This window comes from Columba livia, chromosome 2 (genome assembly GCF_036013475.1).
Source record: "Columba livia isolate bColLiv1 breed racing homer chromosome 2, bColLiv1.pat.W.v2, whole genome shotgun sequence".
In the NCBI taxonomy this organism is placed as follows: domain Eukaryota; kingdom Metazoa; phylum Chordata; class Aves; order Columbiformes; family Columbidae; genus Columba; species Columba livia.
In genome coordinates, this window is record NC_088603.1 from 119365786 (window position 1) to 119379318 (window position 13533).

Here is a 13533-nt window from a genome sequence, read left to right on the forward strand (position 1 = left end):
TAACTGTTGGTGGGAAGCATGCCATTCCAGGTCTGACAGCATAAGGAAGGTAAGGCTGCTGCAGTTCCATGCTACCAGGTTCAACCACTAGTGAGGCTGAAGATGTTTTCCTGGTAGGCAGGCACAGGCACACCATAGACAGGTACACCATGTATGTACTTGTATACATATATTCATGATCGAACACACAAGTCAAAGACAGACACACAGGACACTCAGGTGAACAGAGAGAGCATCAGTTGCCTCATCCTGCTCCCCCTTGGCTGAGTAGAGTGGAGGTCCACTAGTGACAATACATACAATATGTGTGTACATACACAGGTGTACATATATATTATATATCTATATAAGTATACTTTATATATACACATATGTACAGTGTGGGTGCCTCCAGAAGCTGGGCTCAGACACTGCAGCAGTCTGCCCACAGGCTGTTGCAGAATCCCAGCCTCCCCAGCTGCTGGCAGCTGGATACACAAGCCCCTGAGGTTGCAGCCCCTCTCCAGCTGCTGGTACAGACCATCTCACTGGTCTGTACTAGTGCACATACACACACATGTGCACACACTCGCACAGACACACAGAGCTGGTCTGTATTCCCCATGTCCCATAGCTAAACAATAGCTGGTTCTGTACATAGAATTTATTGTCCTAAAACACATCAGGATACTACAGTCTGCTGATTAAGTGGCATAGATAAAAGATGACTTGGTATGCTGCAAATAGTTTTAAAAGTATTGAAAATATTGCTGGAGACACTGAGCTATTGCCTTCCAATAAAAACAAAAATAATTAAAACCAGTTGTTCAAAACTTTTGGTTGTTTATCTGCTTCTTAACATTCTGAATAATGATACGTATCAGAGTGTAAATTTAACAGAAATTTCCCTGAACAGTCATTCTGGCTGCGATCTTATTCCCATTATCTTGATCTGTGTTCTTTATATTTTCATACAAACATTCCTTACTTATATTGCTGTTGCAGCAGATCAGTGTCTGGTGATGCCTTCTGTTGCATAGCTGCAGTTTCTTATTAACGTAAATATAAACTATTCTCAGTCCACATAGACATCCATTTTGTTACCTTGAAGAACACTGAAATTCCAGATTGCCCAAAAACCTGAAAAGCATATTGTGTGTTTCACAAACAGGCATAATGGTTGCATTGCTGCATGGGGAAGGGTTTACAGGTTGGAGATCGATTGTTTTTGTGGTGCTGGCTTGCTCTGCGCAATGAGATGGAAGGATACAGGGTGACTTATTCCTTGCAGATCTTTCAGATAATGGAGCTCTAGAGGCTGGCATGTTAGGTAAGATGGAAACCTGAATCCAGTTTTTCACTCTCAGTCCTTCGTCTTTGTTCCTTGAGCAGAGAAAAAATGCTGCACACATGCATGACACTGATCCTCTTCATATAACATCTGCACAGCATCAGAAGGATGGACTAGGGACTCAGCAAGTTTATATTTAATGTAGAACTAGTGACTAGTTCTCTCCCTTTTTTCCCCAGGCATTTCCTGATAGGAGATGTAGGTTCTCAAATCCTGTTACATACTTCCAGTCAAACAATCATGCATACCTTTCCTCTTTAACCTGTATCTGGGTCCTACCTTTTTATTTCTTTTATTTGCACAGTTCACACCAGTCACCATGTAGCCCTTGAAGTCATAACTTGAACTCCTTCTTCCTGAAAGTTATCAGTGTCCTGGCTCGCTCGTCTGTATTAGCTGTAAGTTCCAAACCATCTTGGATTGTATTAATGTGATATGACAACCAAAATGAGCAAGCCCAATCATATAGACAAGTCTCACAGTTCAGGGAACACGCAGGGAGCAGCTATTCCAGTCTCTTATTGATTTTGATTAGGGAGTGAATGTGTGCCGGCAAGCTCTTTAACATTGCATTTCTGTTTATTCTGTCAAAGCCAGACTGATTATTCTGTAATTATACATAGAACTTAGAACTAAGAAGAGACCCATGCAAGCGGGTTGCAGTGTAGTATCCTGCTGCCCAGAAGGAAGAAGTAGGAGGCAATCAGCCCTGAAAGGAAAGCAGTTTGTCTCTGCAGAGGAGAGAATTCATGCCCCTGTATTTTTCAGTGGGACACCTTGTATTTTACGTGCTGTTCTCACTCCCCCATGTAGGCTGTGCATTCTGAGAGTGGTGTTACCTTTGCAGATGCTGACTAGAATGAAGACCATAATTCTGCTTTGCCTTTATGCAGGTAATATACACACGCATAAGGGGAGCCTGTGTGCTGAATTAGGAGTCTGAATTTTTCATCCCACTCTTTCTCCACCCAGAGCAGAGGAGAACTGAGGGCTCATCCTTACCTTGTGAAATGAGTTCACTGCATTGTTTCTGTGACCTAAGGGAGGATCTGAGGCCCCACCAATCCTTACAAGTAAATCAACATGCAAGAGCTGCCATAACCTACCATTTATTTTCTTTATTTACATATTTTCCATTGTGCTCACATTTCCTACCAACAGAAATTCTCTCCACAGGTTAATGCTATTGCTGGGAAAAACACAATATTTGAACCCTGAAAAGCACTAAGAGCATGTCATAGATACATCTGTGCAAAGTCCAGAGCATGCATAGTATTTTTGTATAGAAAAGTTATTTTTTTATGTTGAACCAAAAGCTTTAAAGTATTTACCTAACCAGCAGAAAAAATTGAAGCATATATCCTGTCTGACCACTCACAATCAGATGTTACATATTTCACAGTTTCATTATCTGAAAAAAAAGAAGTAAATGAAATTGAAAAGCAAACAAACAAATATGTTTAATGATATAGATATATCAAACTACATGTTGCTAATATTTTTCTTAAATTTACACAGTAATAAAACAATCCTGTTTTTATTTAAAGAAATATGAGTGTATTTAGTCGCATAATGTTACTGGGAAGTTGTATGAACAGATGCCTCGGAACATTATGTTGCTATGGAAGAAATTTAGCAATAAAAAATTAGAAGCAATTCTGAAACAAACAGAAAATATGTCTTGTCTGCATTCAAGTCCTGAACAGTAGCAAATATTGGAGATGACCTTGCTTGTATGCAAACCTTAATTTGTCTTTGCCAATATGAAGATCATAACTTCTCTTGTGAATGTGCTGTGCTGATCAAAAGTATCATGTTTATAATATATTAGTTCAGATATAAGTGATTTTATTATACTTTATTTTCTCCATTTAAAAATTTGTTAGTGATACTAGTGACTGCTCCTTTACATCTTAACAGGACATATTCTTTCCTTTAATTTCTTTTCCACTTTCCTTCCTTTCCCCTTCTACACTCTGTTTTACTGTGCTTTCTGTGCTGAGAAAAAAAACATAGATTCAATATTCAAACATGGACTCAATATTTAAACGTGTACTAAATGTGAAATGAGATGGTCAAACAATGCACTGTGAAATCTTCTTCCCTGCCAGGAACAGAAAAGTTGCAATGATGCTGAGTTTTTGAGAACCAATTTCTCAAGAAAAAGCAGTGTGCAAATAATCTTCTTCCATATTCTTCTACATACTTGGAGTATGCTTCCTACACAGAGTGTTGAATATTCTATACTCTATGTGAATAACAGTAGTCATATATTCAAAAATATGTGTAATATCATATCTAAGGTATGAGAATATCATAACGTATATCATAACTTCATAACTGAAGCCAAGTTCAGTAAATAAAAGCAACTATTCTCTATGTAGACATATATATACATATATACACACATTTATATAAAAGTTTAAACTTCCGCAGGAAAACAAGTTATTATGATTGAAGATTGAAGCAGTCATTCACAAAAAAACTCATTCACCTTCTTATAAGTGTAGGTAAGCTTTTTTGATCTATTTTCTTCTCAGTCTTTACATTTTAAACTATCCCAACTCCAAAGTTACAAAAAAGTGATTTCTGCATAGTTTGTATATAAAAAATTTACCTTTAATATATATTAGATGTATCTGTGTATATTTATATCTTGTGTATGTGTGGGTAGATGTATATATTCACACTTTCAGATTGCTTAGCATATATATATATATTGTAAATATGTAATGACCAAATGTTATTAAGTTATTGCAATAAGCTTACTTAACAGATTCTTTTTTAATTTATGTTTTGATTAAACTGTGTTAGAAACCTTCATCAAAATTGGGGAACTTTTTTCATAAAAATTGAGGAATGTTTCCAAGTGCCTGTAGATTTTCAGTCATGATTTTTACTTTGTAGTGAAGCATCCTTATCTACAAGAATAAATTAGTCATGACTGCATGGCATTCAGAAAGCTCTGGGCTCTAAAATTGACTGTTTCCACCTGAGGACACAAATGAGCAAGGAATGATGCCAGGAAAGAAATGTGTGTTGCAGCTGAACAGAAATAGATATAAAAATGGCTTGTAAGCATTAGCTTTGGAGGCATGCTGCTACGTTCCCCAAGCAGAGCAGTTGTTTATCTTCAAGAGGGAGATCTGAAGAGTGAATTTACTTGCCCATGTCAGATACTTCAGAGAATTTTGTAATGGAGTCCTGAGATACCATTGAGCAGGCCAACTTTACAGAAAAAGATCGTTTTAAACTTTTTGTGGCAGTACTATCTGAAAAGCAGAACTCCCCTTTCTTAGGATCACAAAGGAAAAAAAAATAAACACAAACATTTGAATTCAAATAGTGCTCCGTTTATATTAAATATAGAAGTATGCAGTATTTCTTATCTATTTAGTAATGTGTTTTCTTTAACTGGAAATGGTAATGCAAATGATCTAAGTACGGACTTATTTTTCTATTCTATCTTTACAGTATTTTGCAATAAACACAAGATCTACTAAAAAAAAAAAATCATCATTAATGAAGAATTGCAGCTTTTACTAATGGAAAAAAGAAAACTATAGTCATCTGATGAAAACCACCTCTCATGGAAAGCTGATTTATGATCATTTTGAAGAGTCCAAGAGAAAAAATGCAAAATAGTAGGACAAGAAATCCTAAAATGTTTTCATGATGGAATTTTTTAAAGCCAGTTTTGCCACAAGAACAGGATATGACTGTCTCCAAAATAAAGCTTTTTGATATTGTCAGAGTCTAGGAATTTTGCTTTGCACTGTTTTCTGACCTCCTTTTGCCATAATCAAGTGTTGGTCTCTGCAACAAAAACAGTAGCTTTCTCTTCTCCATATCTTCTTTTAAAACAGTTTTAACACTCTAAACCTCCCTTCAGATATATATATATATATATATATAAATATATATATATATAATTTGTCTAGATACTATTTGTGTGGGTCAATAACCAAATGCTCTGTAGACAGAAAAAAAATGAAATATTTGTGTATATCGGGTACATGCTTGCTGAAATATGTTTTTTCTTAGCTAACCAAGACTGGGGATAGGTTGGAGTTTTTAAAAAATTATCCCCCAAAATATTATCAATGAATACAGAGTATAAAATAGACCACCTGCATAAGGAAGTGGATGATTCGAATATTGTTAATTAATTATTCATCTTACAGAGATGGCTATGAGACCTGGCTTTTGTTTATTGCTGTATGAACACAAAGAGATTACTAAGTATTAGACAAGAAATATTATAATAGGATAAGGCAAAATGAGTGAGGAGCACATAGAAACTCCTTCTTATCCTTCAGTATATGTTGATTATAATTGCCACGGATCTGATAATACTGTAATACTATGACGTGCATAGAGTAGAAAATGTAGGGAAGAGCATAATGGATATACAGTAGCTGCTTTTATTACTAATATTACTAATTATTTACTTTTATTAATGCCAGAAATTTAAAGGTATGTTAATAAAGATTCTGAGTGTAGACCAAAACCAGGGATCACTATATGGCAGTGGTTCCACATCATGCTCTCTGACCCCTCTTCAGGAAAAAAAAATAGATAGGAGGCCACATACATCATAAGGAACGTATCACTACATGAAAATTAGTTAAATTAAATTTCCATTAAAGTTAACTATGGGAGACAGCTGCAACTATAAGGTAAAGATAAGTTCAATCCCCTTAGGCATCCTTTAAGCAAATGTTTTCAGTGACTCAGAGTTTTTAATATTGTAAATTTGGACTACCTCCCAAACAAAGTAACATTCTCTAGTTCACACATGATTGTACAGGTGCATCCACAGAATAATATGTGAAAAAAAGAAAAAAAAATAAACCTCAACCTTGTTTCTAGAGGCCAAAATGAACATCCTACCTGTTCACACCCCAACTCACATTGAGATGATCACAGAGTGCTATAAAAATGTGCCAAAATGGGATGCTTAAACTCTATGCATGTTTGCACAGGCATATATGCATTATAATGTAGTATGTGTTTACAATTAGTATATTTCCTGTTACTGGAAGTAGTATCATTGCTCTACTGAGCAGATAAAAGGATTCACCACTAATCCACCAGTCCCTTCCCTGCTTACCCATCCACTCACTTGATACTACGAAATACTTTCACCTGAGTTTGCTGGGACAATGCACTAGCTGAGGAGCAAAAGGAATACTGCATTTTGCAGCAGGTACCCTTAGTCTTTCCATACCCCTCACCTATCTAGCATGCCTTCTCGTGAAAGTTAACCTTAGCTTTTCCCCAGGCAACTTTCTAGCCAATTTTTTCTAAGGCTGCTAAAAACAAAGGAAAGTATATGGTTTAGAAACTGAGGACTATCTTTGTGATGCCTAATTTATGGCAGGGGAAAAAAGTGAACTAGATGAGTTTGACAGCATGATAAATGCATTAAGCAACATATTTTCAAGCTCTTCAGAGACATGAAATGCAGTAAAGATTCTACTGAAGAAGATAAAAATAAAAAGGGGGTTCCCCCCCCTCACATTTTGATATAAAGTGTATTGAATAGTTTGCATGCAACCACATTTTGGAAAGCTCCCAGCTATACTTAAGACTTAAAACATCACTACCTTAACATAATTCTAAGAAATTAAAACTAGCTCTGCTGATCATTAGAGTTGTGTTTTTTTTCAAAACAAGCAGGTGTTCATCAGCTGGATTTGCTTAAACAGGTGAATCTCATTAATATGGTATGTGGGAACAATTTAATCTACTGATATTGTTTTTTCTGCGTTAGGGGTTTAGCTATAAAAGACATTTTTCCTATTTATTTATGTATAGCACACAGATAACCTAGATATTGCTGCTAGAACATATATTATCAGAGTGTACTTTCTGGTGTGTCATAGTTTTCTTTATTTTAAACCTTGTGCCTTTTAACGTTTATAAGGAAAAACCCACATAAGGAGGGTTTTTTTTTTTTTGTTTGGGTTTGGTTTTTTTTTCTAAGAAAAAGAAAAAGTCAAGATTTTGTATTTCCAGTGTGATCAGTTCTATAAACAACTGAAACAGAGCATGCTAGGAAGGGATTTTTATTTTTTTTTTTAATACAAAGGAAACTTGTATTGCCTGAGGACAGAACTTCTTGTCATTCAAATAAGGTGATTCAAGGTAATATTGATAATTTGCTACAGTAAAGAGCTGCTAATCTAATTAGATGGTTTTATACTTTTTTCCACAGTTTGAAATTGTTGTATAAGATGTAGCTGGAAAATGGGCTGAAAACATTGTTCCCTTTTAGCTCTTTTAAAACCTGAAGAGTTTTATTTGTGGCCTCAACTTTCTACATAGGAGATTTCATTTAACAAGCATTCATAAAAGGAAGTAGTGCTTTGGTGTGGTTCGTTTCTTTTTATTGTCTTTAAAAAATTGTTATTCTCTCATACTTAAAAAAATTGGAGGGACAGACTGGTACTAGACAGACATTCTGGAAAGATTAACAGAACCACAGACCTATAAAATTGTTTTAGTGGTAGATATGAAAACAAAAAAATGTTCTGCCTGAAGAATTAAATCAAGGACAAATAAGACAGCCAAAATGTGCATCTTCTTTTCATATCTCCACATTGAAATGAGGAAGGAGAAAGAATTGCATGAAGTTGGGAGTGAAGAAAGGAACTTTGAAACAAAATATTTCAGTAGGGCCAACTGCTGCTTCTTAGTTCAAGTTCATGGCAACCTTAGATGCAGAAGTTGACAATCCCTGTCCATTCAGACTAGAAGACCTTGAGAACTTAAATTGGTGTAAATTTATTAGTATGCAATATAAGGTCAGGCTGTTTTGGAATAATAAAAATAAAATTGATTGTAAACTGGAAGTTTAATTGCTGAATATGGTTTGTGCCACGTATCAAGTTAAAGCCGAGTGACCATATTTGCTGTACATAATGTAACAGATCTAAAATCAAACATTGCAAGTGGAATAAGTAAAATCAGTTGAAACTTGGATACAGATAGACTTTTATGCTGGAAGTTAAAATAAGAGAGTTACTTTCTACTAGTTGTAGTTGTTGCTTGAATTAGTGCTCAGAGCTATGAAAGCTCTTTATCTTTTGTTCACCTTCATATCCCACTATTAAACAAAAAGTCTTTTGAAAGAAAGAGTGGAATCTGTATTTGTTTCTGTCAAATGACAACACCAACACACATTACTACAGACGGCTTTATCAATATTTGAGAGTAATCTCTTTAAAGAGTTTATTACATTTACAGTGAAAGAAACTAACATTTTTAGAGCCTGATCACCTGTCTTCTGCAAAATTTTTTACATAGATGTATATATAGCATATATACTTTTTATAAAATATTTTATATGCATATCCCTCAGAATTATACATGTAATGCTTGTATATATATAATAATTTTTATAAGCTATATATTGTATGTAGTATATATATTTTCTATACTATATATATAAAATGTTTACAATATATATTATGTTACAGTGTATATGTGTATAAGTAATATACACACATATTTTAGAATATACTGATATTCCCCAAATCTGAGAACCTCGGCTAAGGTTGTCTCATTACACTAACCTGTGAGCAGTAGTGCCAGTCTTCACACTGATAAATTTGGTTTGGAGCCATGAGTCTCTCACAAACATGATTTTAAATAAACAACCCGCTGCGTAACAAGTACCAGTAGTTTTTAAGACTTGATTTTGCTTTCCTCTCACCTATGCTTGTACTTAGAGCTTCTGAGGATTCTGTGTGCCCAAAACTTTTGACTAGCTCTATGGGAATAATTTTGACGTACCTGACATAACTTACCAATATGAGAATGTCCTCTCCTTTGTTTATCTAATACTCATTTGTTTAAATGAGAAGTAACTGATTGTTTTTTTCTGTTGCAGTGCAGGTCTGAAATTTCTGGGTAAAAACTTCCTTTACTGACTACAGTGCAAGCTGTAGTGTTAATGTTATTTAATTTTTTAAGTGTCTATACATAATCAACAATGTAAAGTTAAGACCAAAGGATTGAATCAGGAGTAGTGTGAAGAAGGGCAGGAGTTTATATGCATTGTGGTACGTTTTGTGCCTAATACTGTGCTATAAAGCTTTCTGTCACAGTGACCTTTGCATTCTATCATATTGAAGGGAATTATTCTGCATAAAGCAATAACATTTCTTTCTCACTTTCTTCCAACTGACAAATTCACAACACTTTTCTAAACTTCTTGATTCTGAATCAGATTATTGACAAATATTTGAATAAATATTTTTGAAGTTAGCACTTCAGGATCTGAATCTGTGGGGTTTGTTTCCCTTCTAGCTAGGATGATGCTGGGCAGAGTTGGTGTTCTTGTGTGCACTTAGGGCCTGTAGCATTAGTTGTTTACAAAAACATTTTGCCTCCAACATCTTATGTGAGATGGTGGCCTTGCATTAAATGTTTCTGGTGAAAGCTTAACCAAAACTGGTTCTGGGGTTTTTTTTCTGTAAACTGGATAATCCGAGGAAAGTATTACAATTCTGCAGGCTCTGGCAAGCTGTAGGGAATTTACACTTTGGACAAAGGATTTGAAAAAAGCAAGACTCATCTTATGGACTTACTGCTAAAAATATGATCTCTAAGATGGAGAGAAATGTCATGTTGTATGTGCTGATTAGAGCTTGACAAGAGCAATTACAAGATTCCAACCGAAGTTAAACATACCCTATTCAGATGGTTCTGGTTGAATAGACCCTTTCCTGCATTTGCTGCCCCTCATTATACTCAGAAACTTTCACAACCTGAGAGGAAACAACTTTGAAAGGACAAAAGATCTGGCCTCTGATAGAGTGACAAGGAAAACATTATTTGAATGATACCACAAAGGACAGGACTCTGTATCTTTATACTAGAAAAACCTGTATTCTGCCACCTGTTTTCTGCAGTCCATACCACCTGTTTTCAGCAGTCCACAACCTGCTGGCATAGTTTGGCTTGTGGAAATTTTGTGTGCTTACAGCTGTGCAAATAAAATCAATGCCTAGCTTTTTATACACTACTCAGTGCTCCAAAATACAGATCCTTCAAATGAGTTCTGGCCTAATGTCTCATGCTTAGATCCTTAAATACATGAAAGAGAACAATACTTAAATTCTTTCTTTTTTAGAGGGTCTTGAAAGACCTGTGCCTTTGGATCCATCTGCAGAAAGGACATCATCATGTTACATCATCTCACAGAAGCACTCAATTGAGTTTTGTTGCTGTTTGGTTTTTGTTTTGTTTTGGTTTTGTTTGTTTTTTGTTGTTGCTGTTGTTTTTGTTTGTTTGTTTTGTTTTGTTTTTGTTTTTTCTGAGCATGATTTAGCAACACAAAGGCTAATAAGATCTGAGGCTTGGAAACCAAAGAAAGAGAAAAATCAGTAACGCCACTATTAACTGAGCACCATCCTTTTGGTGTACAGGGCTACTGTGATTATGGAATAAAGTTTACATTCTAATGCTTATGCAGAAGGGAATGAGATGAAGATTACAGTCTTTCTGAGTAGGTAACTTAAAAACTTTGTGTTCTCTGAAGTACTATTGTATGTAACTATATGCATAGCATAGGATGAAGCCTACAGATATGGATAAATACATTAAGTTGGACTGAGCTTCTTTTGTAATACTATTTGTCGTTGCTTACTTGACACATCTATATGTGGAATGAGCAGAATATTGTCTAGAGAGATAAAATTACTACAGGAGAAATTTTACCTGCAGTTGAAAAGTGTAGCTTTAAAAATAGCATATTTGAATTCTTGATAGATGAAATAGCTCAGCATGTGTGAAAACTTATGATCTACTGTATTTTTTAAAAGCCCAAATTACCATAATATATTTGAGTATGCATGAATATTTCTTCTTTGTTAAGTAATTAAAAAGATAAAAATTTAGCCCAAGGTGAAGTTAAGATTAGTGCATTCGAAATTCTTTGATAAAGCAAACGTACGTTTCACGCAGTTACGGATAAAATGTATTAACTGAAAGCATTCTTGGCAATAAAATGAATTACACTTTAGTTTGATTTCCAATCCATACTCTCTAGATCTACTATGAAGAGCAGAACTTGTTAACCTCTTTGTATTCATAAAGCTATACGTCTCTAAGTCTTACTTAATTTTATGTGCAATGATTGTCAAGATCAAAACAGATCCCTGCCTAACTAGATAAGAAATATTTATAGATGTTAATTGTATTTATTTGGTTTTATTTCCTTTTTTTTTTTTTTTTTTTTTTGACAACACGTGTTTCCAAAACCTCTAAAAATGAAGATGCTATAGGGCCATATGTTTATAAGAGTTTTTCCCCAGTTAGCTACAGGAATTTACTGTCCATAACGCAACTTCTTATAAAGTCATGGAGTGCATGTTCAACTCTCCTTTGAATAAGGTAAAATTTTCAAGGGCTAGTACCTGTGGATATAATTGTCCATTAAAATACAAATCCATTATACAATTGAAGCACACCATCATAAAATGCAGTTCACTATACAAAAGCAGTATCTTCTCTAAAATTTTTTTGAAAGAGAGTCCTTGAGGTCCTTTATCAGATTTTAAATACTTAGTGCAAGTAAGGACTGTGGTTTCTTTTCCACCTGTCCTCAAAACCTAAGACTTAGGCTAATACACATCTAATCCCATTTTCATGGACCTTCATATTCTAAATCATTCTCTTGTTTGATAAAATAGGTAAATATTGACTCATTACAATGTATTGCTATTCCTGGCTGAATTCTGAGTTAGACTTGCAGAAATAGAAATTATTAAAACTGTTTTACAAAAAAGTTGTGATATATTACCATCAAGGATTCCTGATTGCATAGCACTGATTCTACGCTTACCTATTCTTCAGGCAAACACGGTAGCAAAAGTGTCTTTGAAAGTGCAAAAGTTGGGGACCATAGAACATCTACTATTTTTCTTGGTCAGATGTGATCCAAGGATGTTCAAAGCCTGTACTTGCTTTAAGAAAAGAGAATTAGTTTGGTCAAGGCAATTTTTATCAGCATGTACTATAGAACCACGATAATTTTAAGTAAGTAAAATTCAGCTGTATTGTTTAGGCTGAAAGAATATGTGTAAAAACAAATCTGCCCCTGCCCATTATCTTTCCCAGATGCAGTATTTCTTCTGGGTTTGCTTTCACTCAAACAAGTTTATTTAACATTGGTTACACAGCATTGTTTTTGACAATATTACTTTTAGAAAGCCAGTCAGTATTGGTGCCATAAGCAGACAGCTTGCAGGTAGCTGTAACATGGATACATTTGCAGCTGAGACCTCTCCAAATGACCGTGTGAATTTAATGGACCTGAGCAAGGATCATCCTTGGCCCTTTGGCATGACTACATGAAGCCACCGTAGATGTTACCAGAGATGGTTTAAAACAGTCCTGCCAGTATCCTCAGCTACCTTTAATGAGCCAAACCAGTTCTAATCTCATAAAACTTAAATGAGTTTTGTGCTTTCATTGACTCTATAAAAACTTCAGAGATCAGTCATCCAATTCTGCCTTTACTCAGCCATTAATATTGACTTAAAATAATAGAATGGTTAATTGGGAGTTTAATGACTAATTTTATCTCTTTCCTTAAGAAAACTTAATTCTCATGGGCTTTCAACAAAGAAGAAATAGCTCTGCTGTAGTAATCTTTTGTTTACGCTTTCTAATGTACTGCCTTCAGAGGTAATTCAGCCAGTCTAGCAGTACTGCTATAAATCCTGACTGTCCTTTTTACTTCCCCACACAAACTTCTCTGAAAAATTAACATACTAGTAAATTTCATACTTAGCATAAGAGTGGTTAATGTTAACTTCACTTTCATAATTCTTCTCTATAGGCCTATGTCAATCAGGAAAATTTTCTGTTTTGTCTACAGTCTGATACATACAGAAAGTGAGTCAATTAAACATTTATATAACTAAAATATATTAATTCTTAAGCCAGACCATTCTGAGTTTGGCCTTATAGTACATTTTTCTTGAACATAATAAATAAAAAAATCTTATTTTCTTTTACATGTAAATGTCTAAAAGCTAATCAATTTATATTTAGCCTAAGATTGAAAAGACACAAGGTTATTTTTCTATAAAATATTTCCTTATCTTCTGGCTTTTTAGAGTCTGGCTGTTAATACGTGTCAGGGTAGCTCTGGCAGAAACAGATAAAATTTGTCTTAATACAGAAGA

The 13533-nt window shown here is 34.7% G+C and overlaps 1 long non-coding RNA gene across 1 annotated transcript; it reads left to right on the forward strand.

The window, feature by feature from the left end:
* Positions 1 to 1974: 1974 nt before the first annotated feature.
* Positions 1975 to 5086, forward strand: LOC110359702 (uncharacterized). Its single transcript, XR_002415059.2, has 3 exons — positions 1975 to 2223; positions 3767 to 3840; positions 4805 to 5086. It is a non-coding gene; the product is annotated as an uncharacterized LOC110359702 (long non-coding RNA).
* The last annotated feature ends 8447 nt before the right edge of the window (positions 5087 to 13533 follow it).